At 31.1% G+C, this 24,272-nt stretch overlaps 1 long non-coding RNA gene across 1 annotated transcript; it reads left to right on the top strand.

Annotated features, from left to right (window-relative positions):
- Positions 1 to 484: 484 nt before the first annotated feature.
- On the top strand, positions 485 to 4,649 carry LOC134714033 (uncharacterized). Its single transcript, XR_010106473.1, has 3 exons — positions 485 to 595; positions 2,127 to 2,177; positions 4,575 to 4,649. It is a non-coding gene; the product is annotated as an uncharacterized LOC134714033 (long non-coding RNA).
- The last annotated feature ends 19,623 nt before the right edge of the window (positions 4,650 to 24,272 follow it).

The following is a 24,272-nucleotide window of genomic DNA, read 5'->3' as shown; positions in this document are numbered from 1 at the left end:
ATAACTTGTATATAAGATATCTTATATAATTTATAAGATATCTTATATAGTGTATAAGATATCTTATATAGTTTATAATATATCTCATATAGTTTATAAGATATCTTATATAGTTTATGAGATATCTCATAAAGACAATTAGATGAGATATCTTTTAGACTATATACGAAATCTTATAAACTATATATGATATCTTATAAACTATATAAGATATCTTATAAAGTTTATGAGATATCTGACATATCTGATCATATCTTGAAGTAAAAATAAATAGCAAAACGGCTTGCCATACTATTGATATTCTATGTAGTATTGTTTTATTGCTACATCATTACTATTTGTATACTTGTTGTATGGGACGTTGCCAATTATTGTAAAATTTTGTGTTTGTGCCAATAAAATATTTGGTTGTACTATCCACACTCATCTGTGTCCACACTTGTATATAAAATAAAATCCAAGTACGCAGCGGCACATGCGCAAAGTCAACTTTCGAATACACATCCTCTATGGAATTTTGTACATTAGGAGTTTGTAAACATTGACCGATAAGACAACTATTTGAAACAAAATGAAATATTAGCATGCTAAAAAGGTAAGACCAGAAGAAGTCCAACCGACGTATAACCTCTGAAACAGCTGTCATGTGCTTAAACGAAAGAAATCCTCTAAAACCAGACATCCCACTTCGTACACAAAAATATTATTGTATGTTGACTCCTCCACATGTGCTTGCATTTACCAATCTCATATACCAAATATTTATGTAAATGAACTATACCATTAACTGTAACATATGGTTCTTTGGTATAAGTAATGTGCAAATTTAATAACTTACACAACCTCTTGTAATAAAAAGGGGGGTCAGTTTGTAAATCATTACAATATTATAAAGGTTATAATATCTGTTTTCATTACTTTTCAAAAATTATTTATATCGGTATAAGTAATTTCTTATCATGGTTACAGTCTCTGCATGAATCTCTATGCCTGATGCATGGTAAATCACATGTAACTTCATGATATCCCTGATGTCATGAAATAAAGAGGGGGGATAGGAGGGGGCTTGATCCCGAAATCCCAGACTTAACAAAACGAAATCCCGAGGTCCCGAATATATATAAAGTAAATCCCGAGGTCCTGAAATCCGAAAAAAAAAGGATTCCCGGTTCACTAAAGGGTCAATCCCGAAATCCCGAGCTTAAAAACACCCGATCCCGGAGTCCCGATAAAGGTCCTATCCCCCACAATAAAGTGTTGGGAGAAAAACAACAAAAAGATTTTTGTTGTTTTGTTTTTTGCACAAAATTATGCATTGAACCTGCATTGGAGTACATGTATAGAAATTTGGCCAACAGTATATCAAACAGAACTTGCATTACTGCTGCATTCAGATATTTTGCGATGTCTGCACTCCTACAGTTTTGGATGCCAGCATCCCAATGTATAGAAAATCCAGCATCCCCAAAAAATAGAAAATATTAAGAAAAAAAATATGCAAAACTAGCATCCCAGTAAAAGTAAGATGCTCCAGTACATTATTATTTTAACAACAGCATCTACATCAAATTAAAAACAGACAGCTTAGGATCCGAACTCCTAAATTTTCACATTTTTCTTCTTGACTACATGTATGTCAACATGTCAATAATTTATGAATCATTAAGCCTTATAATAATACTTTATTCCTTAAGCAAGTACAGATTATAGGATACACATTCAATTTTTGACAAATTAATTATACATGCACCATAATAAATAAACAGCCATTTAATAATAAAATGTTAACTACATTGAGATACATTAAATTACTCGTATACAATTCAATTTCAAGTATAACGCAGAGTATGAAATTTATAAAATTATTAAAAGTTAGCAGCGTAGTTTCTCCACTAATTTTAAGTATTTACCAAGATTGTTCAGTTCTTTAATATCCTGAAGGTACATGTAATTTCACCCCCCTCCTCCATATTTCTATTATGATTGTGACTGAATTTAGAGAAAAACAATGGTAGGAGTATGAAAAAAAAGGAATCCTTGAACAACAATAAATAATGTTCACCAAAGATTCAAACTTAATAAAAAGAAAAGCTATATTTATCTGCATTATTTAATTTGTGTTTTAGAAACAAACAAAAACAGAAGATCTCAGTGGTTCATGGTGTCAGAAAGCAGAGGTAACTGTATTGTAATTAATCAGTCACTGGTATTACACAGTTTATGAACACTCTCTTAACTTGGTAAAACTTGAAAGATTGCATTTTATATTCAGCCTAAATATTAGAACAATAAGATATTTACAAATAGTTTTTTATGCTTGCTAATCTTTTGTATAATAATTTCTGAAGTTTTAGTTCAGAACAGGGACTAATTTCTGATATAAGTTATAACAGTTTATGTGTTATATTAGGTTTTCTTTTATTTTAAACTCTTATATTTTAATGAGAACAAATATAATTTTGATTGATTATTTCCAATTGTTAGGAGACCATTTTCATTGCTCAACATTTAAATAAAAATGATCAGATAATTTTAATAACCAAAATATACAATTTTTTCATCTCTTTTCGAAATGGAAAATACAGATCATGCAGATACCACATCTACAAAAGAAAACCCATTTGATTGCTGTCTTAGTTCTGGAATTCCTGTTAAATTTAATTCAATGGAAAGAAATTTTTCGATTATGACTAGTTCTAAATTTACCAAAAAAAAAGTTTTTGGTTCAGATAGTTTTGATTTGATTGATGAATTATTTCACAAGCATTAGCCTTTCAAAAAGGGCTAGTTGACTCTTAGCTGATGAAAATGGAAAGTGCTCTTGCTTTGTAGATTAATTCATTTACTAGAATAGCCACATGCATCAATCAACAAATTTTACCACACTCGTGAGGTCACACTTTATGAAGTAGTATATATCGTTTAACGTTGTTTACGAAACTCCAAAAGATTTGACTATTTATAGATAAAAGTTACCTGTGTACTAATATCATGAATATGCATGATTAATGACCAGGCAAAATCTAATTGCTAAAATAGAGAGGACAAATCCGATACTCTACGGGATTGAAGGATATTCACTAGGTTTGGATTGTCCTAACCAATCAATAAACTTTGATTATTCATGTCTCGTAATATCTTCCAATCAGGTAGCAAGAAAAATTCACGCACTGACTGTCCATCGTTCAATTCTAAATATCGACTCCTAGGAGCCGATAAAAATGGTCCGAGTACACAGTTATCTTCCCTTGATTTTCGTTGTCCTATAGTCCCTAGTGTGGACAGTGTGTTACTTGTCAATTTTTTTTATACCCCTTCCAAATTTATTTCTTTATGTTTTATGCCTCAAGTAGCAAGAAGGGGGATAAAATTACACTGTAAAAAAAAATTGATTCATGATTTATTATGTAAAGTAGTGATTTGGTCCAGTTGAAAAAGGTAAAAAAAATAGCATTTCGGAAGCTGTCAAAAGATTTCAAGACCCCCTTTAAAATTGCCCATATTTTAAGTTAGAGCTGATGAAGTTTTCGATAATTTTGATATAATTTGTCCCAAAAGTAGTACAACACACTGTTAAAATATTATTGAGAAAGCGCTGTTGGGATTTTTTTAATTTCCATTTATTGTCTAATAGAAATGCACTACGAAATAACTGTACTAGGACCAAATGAAGTCTCAGTTTGTAGAAATTGTTTTTCCTCCTTTTCTGGTTTATTTGGTTTTATTTCATCTAGCAAACATTGTTTTTCCACTTTTTTGTATCAAAAAACACAGAAGAAGAGAATGGCCAACTTTTCTCCAGATATATGCCATGATTTGGGGTAAAAACTAGATATAGATTTAGAATAAGAATTAATATATTCTATTTTGAAAAATCTATATAATTGGTGTAGATTTGATGCCCCACCTAGGAGCATTTCATTTCAGTCTGTAGATTATTTCCTTCGTCTGTTATTCCGTCTGTCCCTCTTTGAGTTACAGTTATTAGTTAAGGTAGTTTTGAATGAAGTTGAAATCCAATCAAGTTGAAACTTAGTACACATGTTCCCTATAATATGATCTTTCTAATGTTAAAGCCAAACTACAGTTTTGACCACAATTTCATGTTCCACTGAACATCGAAATTTGAAACTGTGAATGCTGCATGGGTGTTCTATGAACACATTCTTGTTAACTTATATAGTATAATTGAATATATATAAAAGAAGAGTTCTGTGTCATTTTGGTCTCTTGCGGAGAGTTGTCTCATTGGCAATCATACCACATCTTCTTTTTTATATATATTATGTTTTCAAGATTACCTGTGAGAAAACCAAACACCAGAAAACAAACTATTTCGATTTAGCAGCAATATATGTAAAAAAAAAAATAAGAAGAAGAAAATCCTAAATTCTTCAAATCCTTGATGAAACACTTTTTCTGTACTTTGATTATATTAAGAATGAATATTTAATTGAGAATCAAATAAATTGGAATTTAAGAAACACTTTTACTTGTTTTTTTAATGAATATGTCAGAAGAACAAGGTTTTTTTTAAATTTTTTGTTTAGAATTTTAGGCTTCATTTTTTTCAGATCCACATCAACATCATTAACAGATGAAGAACCAGTCGGTGGTAACAATGAAGATCATACTTTGATATTTAGTCAGTAAGTTTTTTTGTAGATTTTTTTGTCTTAATTAAGAACAAAAATTAAAAAGTTTAGCATTCCTAAAAAGAAATGAGTGTAAAAAGTACATAAACAAAATATTTGGTTAATTTACACAAAAATATTACAGATACGACCAGGGTAATCAAACTGTTATATTTAAAAAAATTATGTTTAACATTTAAAAAAGAAAAATTTCGCCAGGATTCAAACTCATGCTACTGAGATATCTATAGAAAAGGAGCAACTGGCAATTTTACTAGGTACTGGATTGTCTAGGGGAGAGTACACTATGAAAATAAGGAAATAGTTAAAAAAAAAATCTTGAAAATTGCAGAAAATATGTATATTACAGTTTAAATGCAAGTATTGTACATCATGGAAATGCCAAGGATAAAAAGACTAGGGTTAAGCGAGTAAGTTCCATAAATTCACAAGCAAATTTTCTGGAAGTTTTGATAAAAAAAAGATGCATTTCACTGATAATGATCTTGTATGCTTATATAAAATTAGATATATTTATAAAATTATATCTTGTTACTGTTTGATTTTTTAAAACAAAATTAATGCATTTTCTACATGTAGAACCATGTTCACTGCAAATTATTTATATCATTTATGAAAACTAATTTACTTCAATAATGATTTGGCCTTAATTACTAAAAAATGGATGTCCTATTTAATGTATCTTAAATATGCTTAACATACAACTAGAAATGTGTTGATATGCTTTACTTACTGATTGAAAGTTCAACATATGCTTAAAATTCTATAATTTTTTATACGACCGCAAATTTTGAAAAAATTTTCGTCGTATATTGCTATCACGTTGGCGTCGTCGTCGTCGTCGTCGTCGTCGTCGTCGTCGTCGTCGTCGTCGTCGTCGTCGTCGTCCGAATACTTTTAGTTTTCGCACTCTAACTTTAGTAAAAATGAATAGAAATCTATGAAATTTTAACACAAGGTTTATGACCATAAAAGGAAGGCTGGTATTGATTTTGGGAGTTTTGGTCCCAACATTTCAGGAATTAGGGGCCAAAAAGGGCCCAAATAAGCATTTTCTTGGTTTTCGCACTATAACTTTAGTTTAAGTTAATAGAAATCTATGAAATTTTGACACAAGGTTTATGACCACAAAAGAAAGGTTGGGATTGATTTTGGGAGTTTTTGTTTCAACAGTTTAGGAATTAGGGGCCAAAAAAGGGCCCAAATAAGCATTATTCTTGGTTTTCGCACAATAACTTTAGTTAAAGTAAATAGAAATCAATGAAATTTAAACACAATGTTTATGACCACAAAAGGAAGGTTGGTATTGATTTTGGGAGTTTCGGTCCCAACAGTTTAGGAATTAGGGGTCAAAAAGGGACCCAAATAAGCATTTTTCTTGGTTTTCGCACCATAGCGTTAGTATAAGTAAATAGAAATCTATGAAATTTAAACACAAGGTTTATGACTATAAAAGGAAGGTTGGTATTAATTTTGGGAGTTTTGGTCCCAACAGTTAAGGAAAAAGGGGCCCAAAGGGTCCAAAATTAAACTTTGTTTGATTTCATCAAAATTGAATAATTGGGGTTCTTTAATATGCCGAAACTAACTGTGTGTGTAGATTCTTAATTTTTGGTCCCGTTTTCAAATTGGTCTACATTAAGGTCCAAAGGGTCCAAAATTAAACTTAGTTTGATTTTAACAAAAATTGAAACCTTGGGGTTCTTTGATATGCTGAATCTAAAAATGTACTTAGATTTTTGATTATTGGCCCAGTTTTCAAGTTGGCCCAAATCGGGGTCCAAAATTAAACATTGTTTGATTTCATCAAAAATTGAATAATTGGGGTTCTTTGATATGCCAAATCTAACTGTGTATGTAGATTCTTAATTTTTGGTCCAGTTTTAAAATTGGTCTAAATTAAAGTGCAAAGGGTCCAAAATTAAACTAAGTTTGATTTTAACAAAAATTAAATTCTTGGGCCTCTTTGATATGCTGAATCTAAACATGTACTTAGATTTTTGATTATGGGCCCAGTTTTCAAGTTGGTCCAAATCAGGATCTAAAATTATTATATTAAGTATTGTGCAATAGCAAGTCTTTTCAATTGCACAGTATTGTGCAATGGCAAGAAATATCTAATTTCACAATATTGTGAAATAGCAATTTTTTTTTTAATTAAGAGTTATCTTTCTTTGTCCAGTATAGTAAGCAAGAAATATCTGCAAGAATTTTTTTTAATTGGAGTTATCTTTCTTTGTCCAGAATCAACTTAAATCTTTGTTATATACAATATACAATGTATATTCACTTTTTACTACCAACTGATAGATTTAAATAATCTTTACCATTCAGTGATAACAAGCAGTTTTTTTACATCTTAATATTTTATGATGTATTTAAATGAGTAGTAATTGTTGCAAACTCCATTAGAATATTTTAATTGAAATTAGTTTTGGAATAAGGGAAAGGGGGATGTGAATAAAAAATTGGGTTAAATTTTTCTCATTTGAAATTTCATAAATAAAAAGAAAATTTCTTCAAACATTTTTTTGAGAGGATTAATATTCAACAGCATAGTGAATTGCTCTAAGAGAAAACAGAAATTTTAAGTTCATTTGAATACATTCATTCTGTGTCAGAAACCTATGCTGTGTCAACTATTTAATCACAATCCAAATTTAGAGCGGAATCCAGCTTGAATGTTGTGTCCATACTTGCCCCAACCGTTCAGTGTTCAACCTCTGCGGTCGTATAAAGCTACGCCCTGCGGAGCATCTGGTTGTCTCTTCTTGTAATTTCAAGGAAGGTTGAGCCTTATTTAAAAAAAAAACCATCAGATTTTTTTTCTTTGTTGATTGTTATTTTGAAGTGTGACAGCAATATAAATAAATCAACAGAGGACATGGTTAAAGCAAGACACCAATTATTAGAAGATCATCCTCAAGTATCAGTGCATATGAGTAAGTTACCTGTTCCATTTGATACTGCCAATCTTATGAGTTTATAATATATAGTTAAAAAATTTGAAATTAGATTATCTCATCTAGCATGAATTGTTTAAAAGGGTGTTGATAATTTAAATGTTCAATAAAGACAAATAGCACCATAACCAATACATTTTGTATTAGAGCTATTTTCCTAAAGTATGTAGTTTAAAGGTTTGGTTTGTTTGTGTGCTTGCTAATTTGTTGGTACATGTATAAACTTTTGCTCAAGCATTCTATGGCATTATATAAGCTATAGCCCCAACTATCTTTTGATTGAAATTGTAAATTTATTTATAATACTCAAGGAAATAGTTATCAAAAAAGCGAGCCAAACCTTTAAACTACATGCATTAGGAAAATAGCTCTATAGTCTATTAAATAAACAAAAAATCAATTCTTGATAACATTTTATATAGACTTTACTTTGATTGTATTTAACTGGTAAAACAGAAGAACATGCATACAGCAGGCCAAAACCCCCCTCTTGTAGGGAACTATTTCAAGAAAGTGTATAGGACTCATTTGTTGAAAACATCAGAACGAATGACAAAAAACAGCCAGAACCAGGTATTTTGACACTTAACCTAGTGGATAGCTTATGCATTTAAAACATTTAACATTTACAGGATTTGTCTTTAATAATGTTTTGTTAACATAAGAAATGTTAATGTTGTACCTTAAATATTATGTCAAGATTACATTTACAATATACAACTGCCTACATAATATTTATGCCCTGTTGACTTTCTCATAATATTAGGTCCGAGACCACAATTGTCGTCCCTTGATTTTCGTTGTTCACGAATATAGTCCCTAGTGTTAACAGTGGGTTAATTGCCAATAATTTTTATACCCCTTCCAAATTTATTTCTCCATGTTTAATGCCTCAAATTGTAAGAAGGGGGGTGAAACTACACTGTAAAAAAAATTGGGTCCAGAATTTTACAGGAAAGTAGTGATTTGGTCCAGCTGAAAAAGGTTAAAAATTAGCACTTCGGAAGCTGTCAAAAGATTTCAAGACACCCTAAACACAAAATTGTCCATATTTTGAGTTAGAGGCGATGAAGTTTTCTATATTTTTGATATAATTTGTCCCAAAAGTAGTACAACACACTGTAAAAATTTCATTGAGAAAGCGCAGGTGGGATTTTTTTAATTTTCATTTATGTTCTAAAAGAAATGCACTACGAATTAATTGTGTTCTCGGACCTAAGAGGTGAAGTCTGTAAATATAGAATCTGTACTTTTGCAACTTCCCTAAATGATTTGGTGGTTTCAATTTGTCAAATAGCATGAAACTTAAGGATTTAAACTTTTATTTTATAGAATTTCTGCAAAAATGACCAATTTTGGCATTTTATGGTCAAAATAGGCATTTTAAGGCTTTTTCAATATTGATGCATACATGGCATCCTGACTTTTTATCTGACAGGTTTTCATGTATCAATACTTGTGTTTCTATGACTTTGTCTAGTTCTTTTACTTGTTTATGAACTCAGAATCTACAGAAAAGAAGATTATCTCAGACAATATGTACAAAATGTGTTGTATAAATGACCCTTGTCTAACGCCCTGTTTGGATGAAGTCAAAAGTGGGGTTCTTGGTACATAAAATTTTGAAGTCCACAATAAAGACCTCACTAAATTTGTATCAAAAGCACTTTACAATGTCTATTGTACCTGTTCCATCTCACATAATATCTTTCTTTTCTTCTGTAGGATAGCAAGTGGTTTAAATATAAGCCTGTTGAGACTAAAATTGCATTCAAGTTTTTCATTAAAAAGGCAAAAATCTTTGTATCAGACCATACTGTCTGTAAGAAAAGTTAATTGCAAGAGCCTTTTTGTGCTCAGATTTGTTGTATCATGTCACATGAGTATAGAAATGATAAAAAAGACACAATTTTTTATTTCTTATAGCCTCAATATGTATTTTTTAATGTAAATATGTGGCACGGCATAAATTGACCATTATTTTTTTCCAGTCTTACTTGGCTTAAGACCCTTTTAAACTAATATGATATGTTGTTTGTGACTTTTCTTTCCATTTAAAGTACATTCAATACATATGTAAAGATTATTTATAACCAAAAAGATTCACAAATTTAAAATTGCTGGAAAATATTACATCTTCATGTAAGGCTCCCTTTCATTGAAAAACCTAAATTTTTGGGCCAAGGCTGATATAAATTTGACTTTTGAATAATTATGCTAAGTCTGATAAATCAAATGAGTACTCTATTTCTTTTAGTACATAATAAATGATATATTAGGACATTTAAAAAGTTTTTTTTTTCAATATTTTAATTTTCAAAGCCCAAAATGTTGATAGTTGAAATTATTCAATTTTAACGTCAAAATTTAACACGCAAAGATGAGTATAAAATTTAACATATTGTCTATAATATATATCCTATTGTTATGAAACTTTGCAAGCAGTGTTATAATTTATTAAACTTTGGTTATATCAAGTTTTTCTAAGATTTGTCAACTATTTCTATCCTATTAGGTCCGAGACCACAATTGTCGTCCCTTGATTTTCGTTGTTCACGAATATAGTCCCTAGTGTTAACAGTGGGTTAATTGCCAATAATTTTTATACCCCTTCCAAATTTATTTCTCCATGTTTAATGCCTCAAATTGTAAGAAGGGGGGTGAAACTACACTGTAAAAAAAATTGGGTCCAGAATTTTACAGGAAAGTAGTGATTTGGTCCAGCTGAAAAAGGTTAAAAATTAGCACTTCGGAAGCTGTCAAAAGATTTCAAGACACCCTAAACACAAAATTGTCCATATTTTGAGTTAGAGGCGATGAAGTTTTCTATATTTTTGATATAATTTGTCCCAAAAGTAGTACAACACACTGTAAAAATTTCATTGAGAAAGCGCAGGTGGGATTTTTTTAATTTTCATTTATGTTCTAAAAGAAATGCACTACGAATTAATTGTGTTCTCGGACCTTTTTATGCCCTGTTGACTTTCTCATAAGTTGACTTTCTCATAATATTTATGCCCTGTTGACTTTCTCATAATATTTATGCCCTGTTGACTTTCTCTTAATATTTATGCCCTGTTGACTTTCTCATAATATTTATGCCCTGTTGACTTTCTCATAATATTTATGCCCTGTTGACTTTCTCATAAGTTGACTTTCTCATAATATTTATGCCCTGTTGACTTTCTCATAATATTTATGCCCTGTTGACTTTCTCATAATATTTATGCCCTGTTGACTTTCTCATAATATTTATGTCCTGTTGACTTTCTCATAATATTTATTCCCTGTTGACTTTCTCATAAGTTGACTTTCTCATAATATTTATGCCCTGTTGACTTTCTCATAATATTTATGCCCTGTTGACTTTCTCATAATATTTATGTCCTGTTGACTTTCTCATAATATTTATTCCCTGTTGACTTTCTCATAATAAATGAAATAAAACTGGTAAAAGAGGTACATTAATTGAAATAATTTAAGAATTGGACAAAAAGTTTAACGCTTTTATTTGCAATGATTAAATTTTAGATGACATAAGAGTAAGTGATGTTTTTATAATGCAAAGAGCAAGATCATTGATAAACCAGGAAGTTAAAAATGTAAGCACTAAATGAATGGGAGAACAAAGTCTGCTACTAACCAGGAAAAAAATGAAGAATGTATCAGAAGATTTAAGTAAATTGTGTGATTCCATTATAGAGGAAATGAAAAACAGGTAAAATATAATATTAGTTACACAGGGTGCAATTGTCCTAATATGAGAATTTATCGGGTCAATAAAATTCATATTAGGTGACCCAATAAATTCCGTATTAGGACAATTGAACACAGTGTAACTAATTTATCCTGATTTTGTTATATAACATATTATTATATTCTAAATTTAATATAAGGACAATATCAACCAAATATATTTTAGACATTTAATCTAAATCTGTGAAAAATAAAAAAATATAAGGACTATAAAGCAACTCATTTAAAAAAAAATATTAGGTCAACGGTATAAGGGAGATAATCCCAATTGACGTAATAAATAAGGGAAATCATTCATATTGAGGTAATAAAAACTTGTACCAAAAATTCCAATCTTCTTTAAAGTACTGTATTAAATTATTGATTTTCCATCACCAAGGGGAGATTACTTTATTGAATTCAATAAGACACAATTTGTGCTTGAATTTTTTAGAATACTAGTATATAAATCATAGATTTAAATTAACAATGCTCAATATTGTAATCAATTATCAATATAATCATGTACATGTTTTAACTACTGATTAGTTTAGGACACCATTTTTTTTGGAAATAATGCTGTCTGCATTTGATGAAAAAAATCTACAAGGAAAAAAAGCAGATCATTGGCTAGAGTATACAGCATTCTTATGTTTGCAAGATGCTGAGAGTGCATTCCAAAGAATGATGACAGCGATTTATAAATTGGGACAAGCAGAAGATATGGTATTCATAAAAAAAAGAAATTTAGATACTAGATGTTAATTTTTCATTTTGAAAAATTTATAGATAAAATTTATATTTTCTGTAATACATCCAACTGAAAAAGTCTGAATTCTTAATTTCAAATGTAACAATTGAAAACAAGTAAAAGCAATTTACAGAAATAGTTAGCAACAATAAAGTACAGAACTATTTATGCATTGGCCCCAAAGGTATTTCTATGCACACGTTAATCATTAAAATTTTAGAAATATAAATTGAAAAATCCATAAATATAGATAATAATTTTTTTATTCATAGAAGTTTTGATAACAGTGCCTTTCGTTCAAAAAGTTTGTTTGTTTAATTTATTACTTTTAGCACTTATATATGATTTCAATGAAAGATGCACATTTTGTTTTGTTTCATAGCTTATTACTAGATTGAACAGAGTAGGTGTTACATTGTAACCAACCAGTAAGCAGAGATTGATTAAAGAAGCAGGAGAAATCAGCCATAAAGCTCTGTGTGATTATTTGAAGGAAAAGCCACTGCTAAAAATTACTGAGGACAATCTGGACATATACATTAAAAGTGTGTATCAATAGATAAAGGAAATACAGATTTGCATTTATTTGCCTCGAATGCCTTAACTAGCAGGTTATCATCTGTAGATGTTGACAACAGAACCCCTGTAGTTCCTGAAGTTAATGGAGATGTTTTAAAACTAACAGAGACAGAAATTGACATCATGAAATATTCATATTCAATATTGGTAATAATTTAAGTAGATGAATATTAAGTAATTGATAAATAATGTTGAAATTGTTTTGTTAATTGAATCCTTCTTTAATTTAAGAAAGAAAAAAACACTTTTGGATTTTATTTATACACAACTTTGTTTGAATACTTCTTTTATCTCATTGTGGTGATAAGCAGTTTGAAATGTAAACTGGACTCCGATGCAAGGCTTTTGATGGAATGGCGGACCAGTTTATTTGAAATGGTAAGTATATAAACACATGCATGCCTTCCTGCTTACAAAAATGCTTAGATGTATATTATTTTTCAATTAACATATATAACATGCTTACATTAATGGTGGTGGCTTTTTGTCTTTATCTTTCTTTTTAGCTTAATTGCACTTACAAATTATAAGTAAATTCAGAGTTTTAAATTACTTACCTTAATAGAAAATTTATTTCTGTATTTCTTAAATGTGGAGGCCAAAGGATAATATATACGTTCAAAACTGGAATGTTGTTTCAAATTTTAATTTTAAGTTAAAATAACACCATCAATATCTGAATTTACAGTAGTTTGGTCAGTTTTTTTTAGAAATAGTAGAATTCAACTAGCTTACAATTGCTGCTTAACATTTCCACTGCATTTATATTTTGCCTTTCCAAGCTTTAGCACTAACATGATAATTGTACAAACAGAGTCTTTATCAGGAGAATACACTTGTTAGTGTCGACCCCAATGGGAGACCAGAAAAAGTACAATGCTACTTATAACATTTAGCAATTACTAATAGAAATTAACCTTTTGGAATATTATCATTCTCTTATTTCCTATATATTTTATGTTTAATATAAAGAGCTAAATATATATTCTAATTAGTGGTGTTACACCTATAACAGAACCAAACTTGCTATATTGACTTGGGCATTACTTTATTTCATTCTATGATCTATTTCAAGCAATGAAAAACACATAAAGCTTTGGTCCAAATACTATTTTACTAATTTTAAGCTCAAATTGGACTGGTAGTAACATGTGGGTTATTCAAAGAAAACTGCATATGGATATTACCAATGGCAAATCTACTTTTTAGCTCACCTGGCCCGAAGGGCCAAGTGAGCTTTTCTCATCACTTGGCGTCCGTCGTCGTTAACTTTTACAAAAATCTTCTCCTCTGAAACTACTGGGCCAAATTAAATCAAACATGGCCACAAGCATCATTAGGGTATCTAGTTTAAAAAATGTGTGGCGTGACCCGACAAATCAACCAAAATGGCAGCCATGACTAAAAATAGAACATAGGGATAAAATGCAGTTTTTGGCTTATAACTCAAAAAACATAGCATAAAGAGCAAATCTAACATGGGGGTAAAATTGTTTATCAGGTCTAGATCTATCTGCCCTGAAATTTTCAGATGAATCAGACAACCCGTTGTTGGGTTGCTGCCCCTGAATTGTTAATTTAAGGGAAATTTTGCTGTTTTTGGTTATTATCTTGATTATTATTATAGATAGAGATAAACTGTAAACAGCAATAATGTTCAGCAAAGTAAGATTTACAAATAAGTCAACATGACCAAAATGGTTAGTTGATCCCTTTAGGAGTTATTGCCCTTTAAAGTCAATTTTTAACCATTTTTCGCTAATTTTATATATCTTTTACAAAAATCTTCTCCTCTGAAACTGCTGGGACAAATTAATCCAAACTTTGCCACAATCATCCTTGGGGTATCTAGTTTAAAAAATGTGTGGCGTGACCCGCCAAACCAACCAAGATGGCCGCCATGGCTAAAAATAGAACATAGGGGTGAAATGCAGCTTTTGGCTAATAACTCAAAAACCAAAGCATTTAGAGCAAAGCTGATAGTGGTAAATTGTTTATCAGGTCAAGATCTATATGACCTGAAATTTTCAGATGAATCAGAGAACCTGTTGTTGGATTGCTGTCCCTGAATTGGTAATTTTAAGGAAATTTTGCTGTTTTTATACGACCGCAAATTTTGAAAAAATTTTCGTCGTATATTGCTATCACGTTGGCGTCGTCGCCGTAGTCGTCGTCGTCGTCGTCGTCGTCGTCCGAATACTTTTAGTTTTCGCACTCTAACTTTAGTAAAAGTGAATAGAAATCTATGAAATTTTAACATAAGGTTTATGACCATAAAAGGAAGGCTGGTATTGATTTTGGGAGTTTTGGTCCAAACATTTTAGGAATTAGGGGCCAAAAAGGGCCCAAATAAGCATTCTTGGTTTTCGCACTATAACTTTAGTTTAAGTTAATAGAAATCTATGAAATTTTGACACAAGGTTTATGACCACAAAAGAAAGGTTGGGATTGATTTTGGGAGTTTTGGTTTCAACAGTTTAGGAATTAGGGGCCAAAAAAGGGCCCAAATAAGCATTATTCTTGGTTTTCGCACAATAACTTTAGTTAAAGTAAATAGAAATCAATGAAATTAAAACACAATGTTTATGACCACAAAAGGAAGGTTGGTATTGATTTTGGGAGTTTCGGTCCCAACAGTTTAGGAATTAAGGGCCAAAAAGGGACCCAAATAAGCATTTTTCTTGGTTTTCGCACCATAGCGTTAGTATAAGTAAATAGAAATCTATGAAATTTAAACACAAGGTTTATGACTATAAAAGGAAGGTTGGTATTGATTTTGGGAGTTTTGGTCTTAACAGTTAAGGAAAAAGGGGCCCAAAGGGTCCAAAATTAAACTTTGTTTGATTTCATCAAAATTGAATAATTGGGGTTCTTTAATATGCCGAATCTAACTGTGTATGTAGATTCTTAATTTTTGGTCCCGTTTTCAAATTGGTCTACATTAAGGTCCAAAGGGTCCAAAATTAAACTTAGTTTGATTTTAACAAAAATTGAAACCTTGGGGTTCTTTGATATGCTGAATCTAAAAATGTACTTAGATTTTTGATTATTGGCCCAGTTTTCAAGTTGGCCCAAATCGAGGTCCAAAATTAAACATTGTTTGATTTCATCAAAAATTGAATAATTGGGGTTCTTTGATATATGCCAAATCTAACTGTGTATGTAGATTCTTAATTTATGGTCCAGTTTTAAAATTGGTCTTAATTAAAGTGCAAAGGGTCCAAAATTAAACTAAGTTTGATTTTAACAAAAATTAAATTCTTGGGCCTCTTTGATATTCTGAATCTAAACATGTACTTAGATTTTTGATTATGGGCCCAGTTTTCAAGTTGGTCCAAATGTCAGAGGATCTAAAATTATTATATTAAGTATTGTGCAATAGCAAGTCTTTCCAATTGCACAGTATTGTGCAATGGCAAGAAATATCTAATTTCACAATATTGTGAAATAGCAATTTTTTTTTTAATTAAGAGTTATCTTTCTTTGTCCAGTATAGTAAGCAAGAAATATCTGCAAGAATTTTTTTAATTGGAGTTATCTTTCTTTGTCCAGAATCAACTTAAATCTTTGTTATAATACAATATACAATGTATATTCACTTTTTACTACCAACTGATAAATTTAAATAATCTTTACCATTCAGTGATAACTAGCAGTTTTTTTACATCTTTATATTTTATGATGTATTTAAATGAGTAGTAATTGTTGCAAACTCCATTAGAATATTTTAATTGAAATTAGTTTTGGAATAAGGGAAAGGGGGATGTGATTAAAAAATTGGGTTCAATTTTTCTCATTTGAAATTTCATAAATAAAAAAAAAATTCTTCAAACATTTTTTTGAGAGGATTAATATTCAACAGCATAGTGAATTGCTCTAAGAGAAAAAAAAAATTTTAAGTTCATTTGAATACATTCATTCTGTGTCAGAAACCTATGCTGTGTCAACTATTTAATCACAATCCAAATTTAGAGCCGAATCCAGCTTGAATGTTGTGTCCATACTTGCCCCAACGGTTCAGGGTTCAACCTCTGCGGTCGTATAAAGCTACGCCCTGCGGAGCATCTGGTTGGTTATTATCTTGAATATTATTATAGATAGAGATAAATTGTAAACAGCAATAATGTTCAGCAAAGTAAGATTTCCAAAAAGTCAACATGACCAATTGGTCAATTGACCCCCTAAGGAGTTATTGTCCTTTATAGTCAATTTTTAACAATTTTCATAAAATTTGTAAATTTTTACTACTTGGTAACATTTTCCACAGAAACTACTGGGCCAAGTTCATTATAGATAGTGATAATTGTAAGCAGCAAGAATGTTCAGTAAAGTAAGATGAACAAACATATCACCATCACTAAAACACAGTTTTGCCATGAACCCATCTGCTTACTTTGTTTAATATTCACATAGACCAAGGTGAGCGACACAGGCTCTTTAGAGCCTCTAGTTTCAATCTCAATATCATTGTTTTATTTATTAATTGGAAAATTAAATGAGTGTTGTAACAATACGAAATTTGATTATAATTTTACAAAATCAATTCTGCTGCTGAGGTATCACATGAGATGACGTATTAGGTCAGGTGATGTCAGGTTTGAAAGATGCCGATGAATGTGTTAAGACAAGTAATCTGGGTGGGTCTTGCTTGGGTGGGCATGTGATACCTCAGCAGCAGAATTGATTTTGTAAAATTATAATCAAATTTTGTATTGTTCCAACACTCATTTAATTTTCCAATTTTACAAAATCAATGCTGCTGAAGTATCCCATGAGATTTTAGAGCAACACATGAATTGGCAACACAGCCAGGTAAGCATGAAAGCTCGGTACACCAACATGTTACGTGTCCATGAATAAATCTGAAAGTCCTAAAAGAACAATTACCTATCTCAAAGACTATATACCACACAACTAAATATTGTTTGATGATTCTAAATTAAACAGAAATCATATACATGTATGTTAACTATTTATCTAATAATAAAAGAAACACATTTACAACATGCAATCACATAGTAAAACAATAGATAAATCTAATGATCATGACAAAGATAGTTATCAAGAAGTACTTTACTCAAACCCTTAGTTTTGTTATTGTTTACTATAGGTTTGTCATAAAACTTTCTAAAAGTTGATTCTTTTTTCCAACCAGCTGATTTCATTATAACATCTAAAGAAATCCCTGCTTTTTAGCTCACCTGGCCCGTAGGGCCAAGTGAGCTTTTCCCATCACTTTGCGTCCGGCGTCCGGCGTCGTCCGTCGTCATTGTTAACTTTTACAAAAATCTTCTCCTCTGAAACTACTGGGCCAAATCAAACCAAACTTGGCCACACTCATCATTGGGGTATTTAGTTTAAAAAATGTGTGGCATGACCCCGTCAACCAACCAAGATGGCCGCCACAGCTAAAAATAGAACATAGGGGTAAAATGCAGTTTTTGGCTTAAAACTCAAAAACCAAAGCATTTAGAGCAAATCTGACATGGGTTAAATATGTTTATCAGGTCAAGATCTATCTGCCCTGAAATTTTCAGATGAATCAGTCAATCGGTTGTTGGGTTGCTGCCCCTGAATTGGTAATTTTGATGAAATTTTGCGGTTTTTGGTTATTATCTTGAATAGTATTATAGATAGAGATAAACTGTAAACAGCAATAATGTTCAGCAAAGTAAGATTTACAAATAAGTCAACATGACCAAAATGGTCAGTTGACCCGTTTAGGAGTTATTGCCCTTTATAGTAAATTTTTAACCATTTTTCATAAATTAAAGTAATCTTTTACAAAAATCTTCTCCTCTGAAACTACTGAGCCAAATTAATCCAAACTTGGCCACAATCATCTTTGGGGTATCCAGTTTAAAAAATGTGTTGCGTGACCTGGTCAACCAACCAAGATGGCAGCCACGGCTAAAAATAGAACATAGGGGTAAAATGCAGTTTTTGGCTTATAACTCAAAAACCAAAACATTTTGAGGAAATCTGACATGGGATAAAAATGTTTATCAGGTCAAGATCTATCTGCCATAAAATTTTCAGATGAATCGGTCAATCGGTTGTTGGGTTGCTGCTCCTGAATTGGTAATTTTAAGGAAATTTTGCTGTTTTTGGTTTTTATCTTGAATATTATTATAGATAGAGATAAACTGTAAACAGCAATAATGTTCAACAAAGTAAGATCTACAAATAAGTCAACATGACCGAAATGGTCAGTTGACCCGTTTAGGAGTTATTGCCCTTTATAGTCAATTTTTAACCATTTTTTCGTAAATCTTAGTTATCTTTACAAAAATCTTCTCCTCTGAAACTACTGGGCCAAATTAATCCAAACTTGGCAACAATCATCTTTGGGGTATCTAGTTTAAAAAATGTGTGGCGTGACCAGGTCAACCAACCAAGATGGCCACAAAGGCTAAAAATAGAACATAGGGGTAAAATGCAGTTTTTGGCTTATAACTCAAAAACCAAAGCATTTAGAGCAATCTGACTTGGGGTGAAATTGCTTATCAGAACAATATCTATCTGCCCTGTAATTGTCAGATGAATCTGACAACCTGTTGTTGGGTTGCTGCCCGTGAATCGGAAATTTTAAGGAAATTTTGATGTTTTTGGTTATTATCTTGAATATTATTATAGATAAAGATAAACTGTAAACAGCAATAATGTTCAGCAAAGTAGGATCTATAAATAAGTCAACATGACCGAAATGGTCGATTGACCCCCTAAGGAGTTATTGTCCTTTATATTAAATTTTTAATTAACATTTCCACTGATACTTCTGGGCCAAGTTCATTATAGATAGAAATAATTGTAAGCAGCAAGACTATTTAGTAAAGTAAGATTTAAAAACACATCACCATCAACAAAACACAATTTTGTCATGAATTCATCTGCTTCCTTTGTTTAATATTCACATATACAAAGGTGAGCGACACAGGCTCTTTAGAGCCTCTAGTTTAGCAGATGAAGTTGCAGCTGACCTAACACTATGCGGCTTAAACAAGTTAATATCTAATCCTGCAAGTTTCATTGTTAATTTAATCCATCTACTTATAGTGTTTTTTGACACAGGTTTATGTGGTTTCATAGTCATAATAAATAACTTAGTATATTGTCCCCTTAATGATTTAGTTCTTTTAATGTACTCATTAAATGTATCCACAACACATAAAGATTTGTCTTTGTTGTATGCTGGCAAATGTATGTCTGATAAATGACTCCCTGGTTTGGAAGTTTTGATTAATTTTGTCACTTTTATAATAAGTTCATCATTATTAACAGTAATATCATTGATATCCATCAAATGTAAAGTTTGTGTTCTCTGAGCTGTTAATACACTAAGTATCATGGTTAATTTTAACGTAAGGTTTTTCAAAGTCAACATATTTACAGGTGATAGAGTACATAAAAACTTCAACATCACATCAACGTCCCATGTCACTTCATATCTTGGTAAAGTTGGTCTTTTATTATATACACCTTTCATAAAACGACAAATTAAAGGATCATTCCCAATAGGATTGACTTTCCCACAATCCAACACTGATGATAAAGCTGATCGAGCTGTATTAATAGCACTATATCCAAGACCCTTTTGAAACAATTCTGTCAGAAATTGTAAAACTATAGAATTAGATGCTTTAAATGAATTAATTTGTCTTTTAACACAAAATTGCACCCATTTGTTGAGATAACTCCCATATTGCTTTTTTGTGGAATTTCTCCACGAGTCATATAAAATGTTTGTAGTGTCTGTTGGTTAGCCAAAACTGTTAAGTCTTGTCCTGATAAAGGAAACACTGCTAACTGCATTTTCTTTAACGGATGCTGCCTTGAAGGATCTGATGGATGAATCAACAGATTTTTCTTTGGTAGTATGTAAGATTGTCCGGCTATCAGATGAAGAATTTTTGCAAACCATGGTTGAGTCGTGAACATTGCTTCTATTGATACACCAATTCCAAATATCTCTAGTTAACTCATTCAACTCGTCCTTCCTTCCTCCCATATTATTTATATACTGAACCGCTACTGTATTATCCAAATATATTTTTATATGAATATTGTTTTTTGTAGCACAGAAACTTTTAAGAGTTAAAAAGGCTGCAAGAAGCTCTAACACATTTATATGTTTATCTTGTTCATGGTAAGACCAATGTCCCCCTGTTTTGGCCATAGCTAATTTAGGATGTTTAATCAGTCCTCCCCATCCTGTTTTTGAGCTATCAGATTGGAGAATCATACTAGGTTCTATTGTTAAAATAGGTTTGCTAGACTTTTCAATACTATTTATCCACCAAATTAAATGTTTGTGTATTTCACAATCCAAATACATTATCGCATCGTAATTTCCTCTATTAATCTTTAATGCTTTGTCTTTCTTTTGATCGAGAGGTTTGACATAGAAGTTTGCATACTGGACTGCTGGTTCAGAAGCTACCAATTTTCCAATTAACTGAGAAAACTCTCTAATTGTTGTTTCCCATTTTTTAACAAACACTTTACACATGACTACAATAGTCTTTGCCTTTTCAGATGTTAATTTTACTGTCATTGTTATAGAATTAATAACAAAACCCAAAAAAGTTACTTCTTGACATGGATATAGCACTGATTTAATAGGGTGAATAGTAAACCCACATTGGTCGAGGAGATTACATGTGTCTTTAATGTTATCACAACAATGCTGATAAGTGTCACTAATGAGAAGACTATCATATATGTATGCCACATTTAAATATCCATTTTTGCAAAGTGTAGAAAATATTGGTTTTAAAAGCTTAGAAAATATTCTCGATGCACTTGCTAATCCGTTTGGGAGACAAGTAAATTGATATTTTGTCCCATTCCAATAAAATCTTAAAAATAGCCTATCACAATGTACAACATTAACCGAAAAATATGCATCCTTTAAATCTGCAGATGCAAACCAGACATTCGGTTTAATTAATTGTAATGCAGTTTTAAGTGTTTCCATTTTAAAATGGTGATATTCAACTTGTTCGTTTAATTGTCTCAAGTTTAATATTAACCTATGAGACCCATCTTTCTTCGGTCTGATAAATATGTTCGAAATAAATTCTTGTTTGTTTATGTCCTGGATATTGACTTTTTGAACAACATTTTTTAGTACAAATTTTTCAATTTCTCCATTAATTATAGACTGTTCTGATTCATTAAATTTAATTGTTCCAGGTAACTTGGTTTGTTGCGGTACAGTGTCAAATTCAATTTTGTAACCTTTAACCAAACTAAGAATCCAATTATCTTGTGTAAGCAATTTCCAGCACCCCAAAAAATTACGTATTTTCCCTGCAATAAAATTGTCAGATAGTTTCTATTAGGAAAGCTATGTGCTTACCAATTGTCATATTTTAATGGCCCCGCAACAGAGTTGTCGGTGCCATATAGTTTTACTCTTGTCCGTAATTCCAAAAATTCTGTAATCCCGTAATTCCGAAATTCCGTAATTCCGAAATTCTGTCATTCCTCAACAAACCATTATACAGAGTTTTTTTCTAAACGCCTTCAGATATTGGCTGATTTTTAATATGTAAGTTAACCATGTTGAGTTACAGATCAAGTTTAAGTTTCGTTCTGCTCCACTAATTTTTGCCGAAATTACGGGCTTTGGACTTTGAGAAATTGTTGAAAATCACAGTTATACAGACTTTTTTTCTAAATGCCTTCAGATATTGGGCTGATTTTTGGTATGTGAGTTAACCATGATGAGTTACAAATCAAGTTGAAGTTTTGTTTCGCTCAACAAATTTATGCTGAAATTACGGGCTTTGGACTTTGAGAAATAGTTGAAAATCACAGTAATACAGACCTTTTTTTCTAAACACTTTCAGATATTGGGCTGATTTTTGGTATGTGAGTTAACCATGATGAGTTACAGGTCAAGTTAAAGTTTAGTTCTACTCCTCTAATTTTTGCTGAAATTACGGGCTTTGGACTTTGATAAATTATTGAAAATCACAGTTATACAGATTTTTTTTCTATACGCCTCCAGATTTTGAGCTGATGTTGTGTCCAAATGTGTTTATATTGAAATTGCAGATTTTTCAACTCTTTGGGACGGGGCCATTCGTGTCGCTTTGACACATCTAGTTATCAGAAGTTCTTCATAAAATAAAAATATATTAGTCCAAACATAAGACATAAATGAGAAAATTGTCCCCCCTTTTTTCTTTGAATTGGAAAAGGTTTTTTTTTGTAAAAACCACAATTCTGTGGTGAAACATATATTATTAAGAGCATTTTATATACCCCACAGCTAGATAACTTGCTAAACTGGTTCAAAATTGCATGTACAGTGAGATTTTAGTATTCTTATATGAGTATATACCATTTGCCTAGATTGTAAAAGGTAACCATAAGAAAATCAATAAAACTTGAAAATCATAGGATTATTTTGACCAAGAGCTATGTTGTACCATATACAAGTCATAGAATACATGTTTTATTGATTTCAAGCAAAAAAATGCAAAATTAAGAACTTGGAATCAAGTCCTAACTGCATGTAGAATCATATTCAAAACAGTGTGGTCCTGGCCATTGATTGACGACCTAAATTATCCCATTGACTGGGACAGATTAGGTGAACGTTTGTCGGTAGCAATCACTGCTCACTATGTACTTGTTAAAGACACCAAATCCATGGGGTCACCAAAGGTTCTCAACACCTAAAAAAAGCAATTCGAAAAACAAATCCGGAATAATACGATGTGTTGATTTATATCAATAATATAAATCAAAACATAAAGGTTATTCCTGAATAATTTTTCGAATTATTTTATTATTAAAGGCGTTAAGAACCTTTGGTGACCTCACAAATTAAATTCTATAATAAGTAAGAAGTGAGCAATGGTCGTTACAGACAAACGTTCACCTAATCTGTCCCAGTCAATGGGATAATTTAGGTCGTCAATCAATGGCCAGGACCACACTGTTTTGAATATGATTCTATGTTGTATGGCCATAAAAGGCTAAAATACTTGAGTATGCCAATTTTAGAGCTTAAATTTCCCATAAACAGGATAGTTCACCAAAAAACGATGACTTAACATGATTACTAACATCAAATTTGACTTATTTTCATTGGAATAGGTATAACTTCTAAAAATTGGATTTCTGATGATTCTCTGTAATAGGATGTACACCACTAACTTCCCATTGTTTTATATGTTAAATTCCTCTGTTTTAAGTTCAAATAAAGTGGCAATCATTGCATTTCAAAGCAACACTTTATGGTGTCTAGTACTAACAACAACAACAACAACAATACTTTATTTTAAGAGGGTTACACAGTTAGCTATATAACTAATCTTCCCTGAGGCCCTCGTAATGAAAAATCAAACAAAACACAAACATATACTAGTACATTGCATACATACATTAGCATAAAAAGTCAAGTGTGATAATAATGTTCAATACAACTTGATAAAATGTGATGAAAAAATAAACATGATGACATGATCAGTTTTTTATATTATTTATACAGCTAGGTTGATTTCAATAAATGATCTGTTATTTTGTATTTGAAAGAATTAATATTTGTAATATTTCTTAACGGTATTGGCAAAT

This window comes from Mytilus trossulus, chromosome 4 (genome assembly GCF_036588685.1).
Source record: "Mytilus trossulus isolate FHL-02 chromosome 4, PNRI_Mtr1.1.1.hap1, whole genome shotgun sequence".
Taxonomy (NCBI): domain Eukaryota; kingdom Metazoa; phylum Mollusca; class Bivalvia; order Mytilida; family Mytilidae; genus Mytilus; species Mytilus trossulus.
Note: the sequence above shows the minus strand (reverse complement) of the source record. Positions and strands in the feature narration are given on the sequence as shown.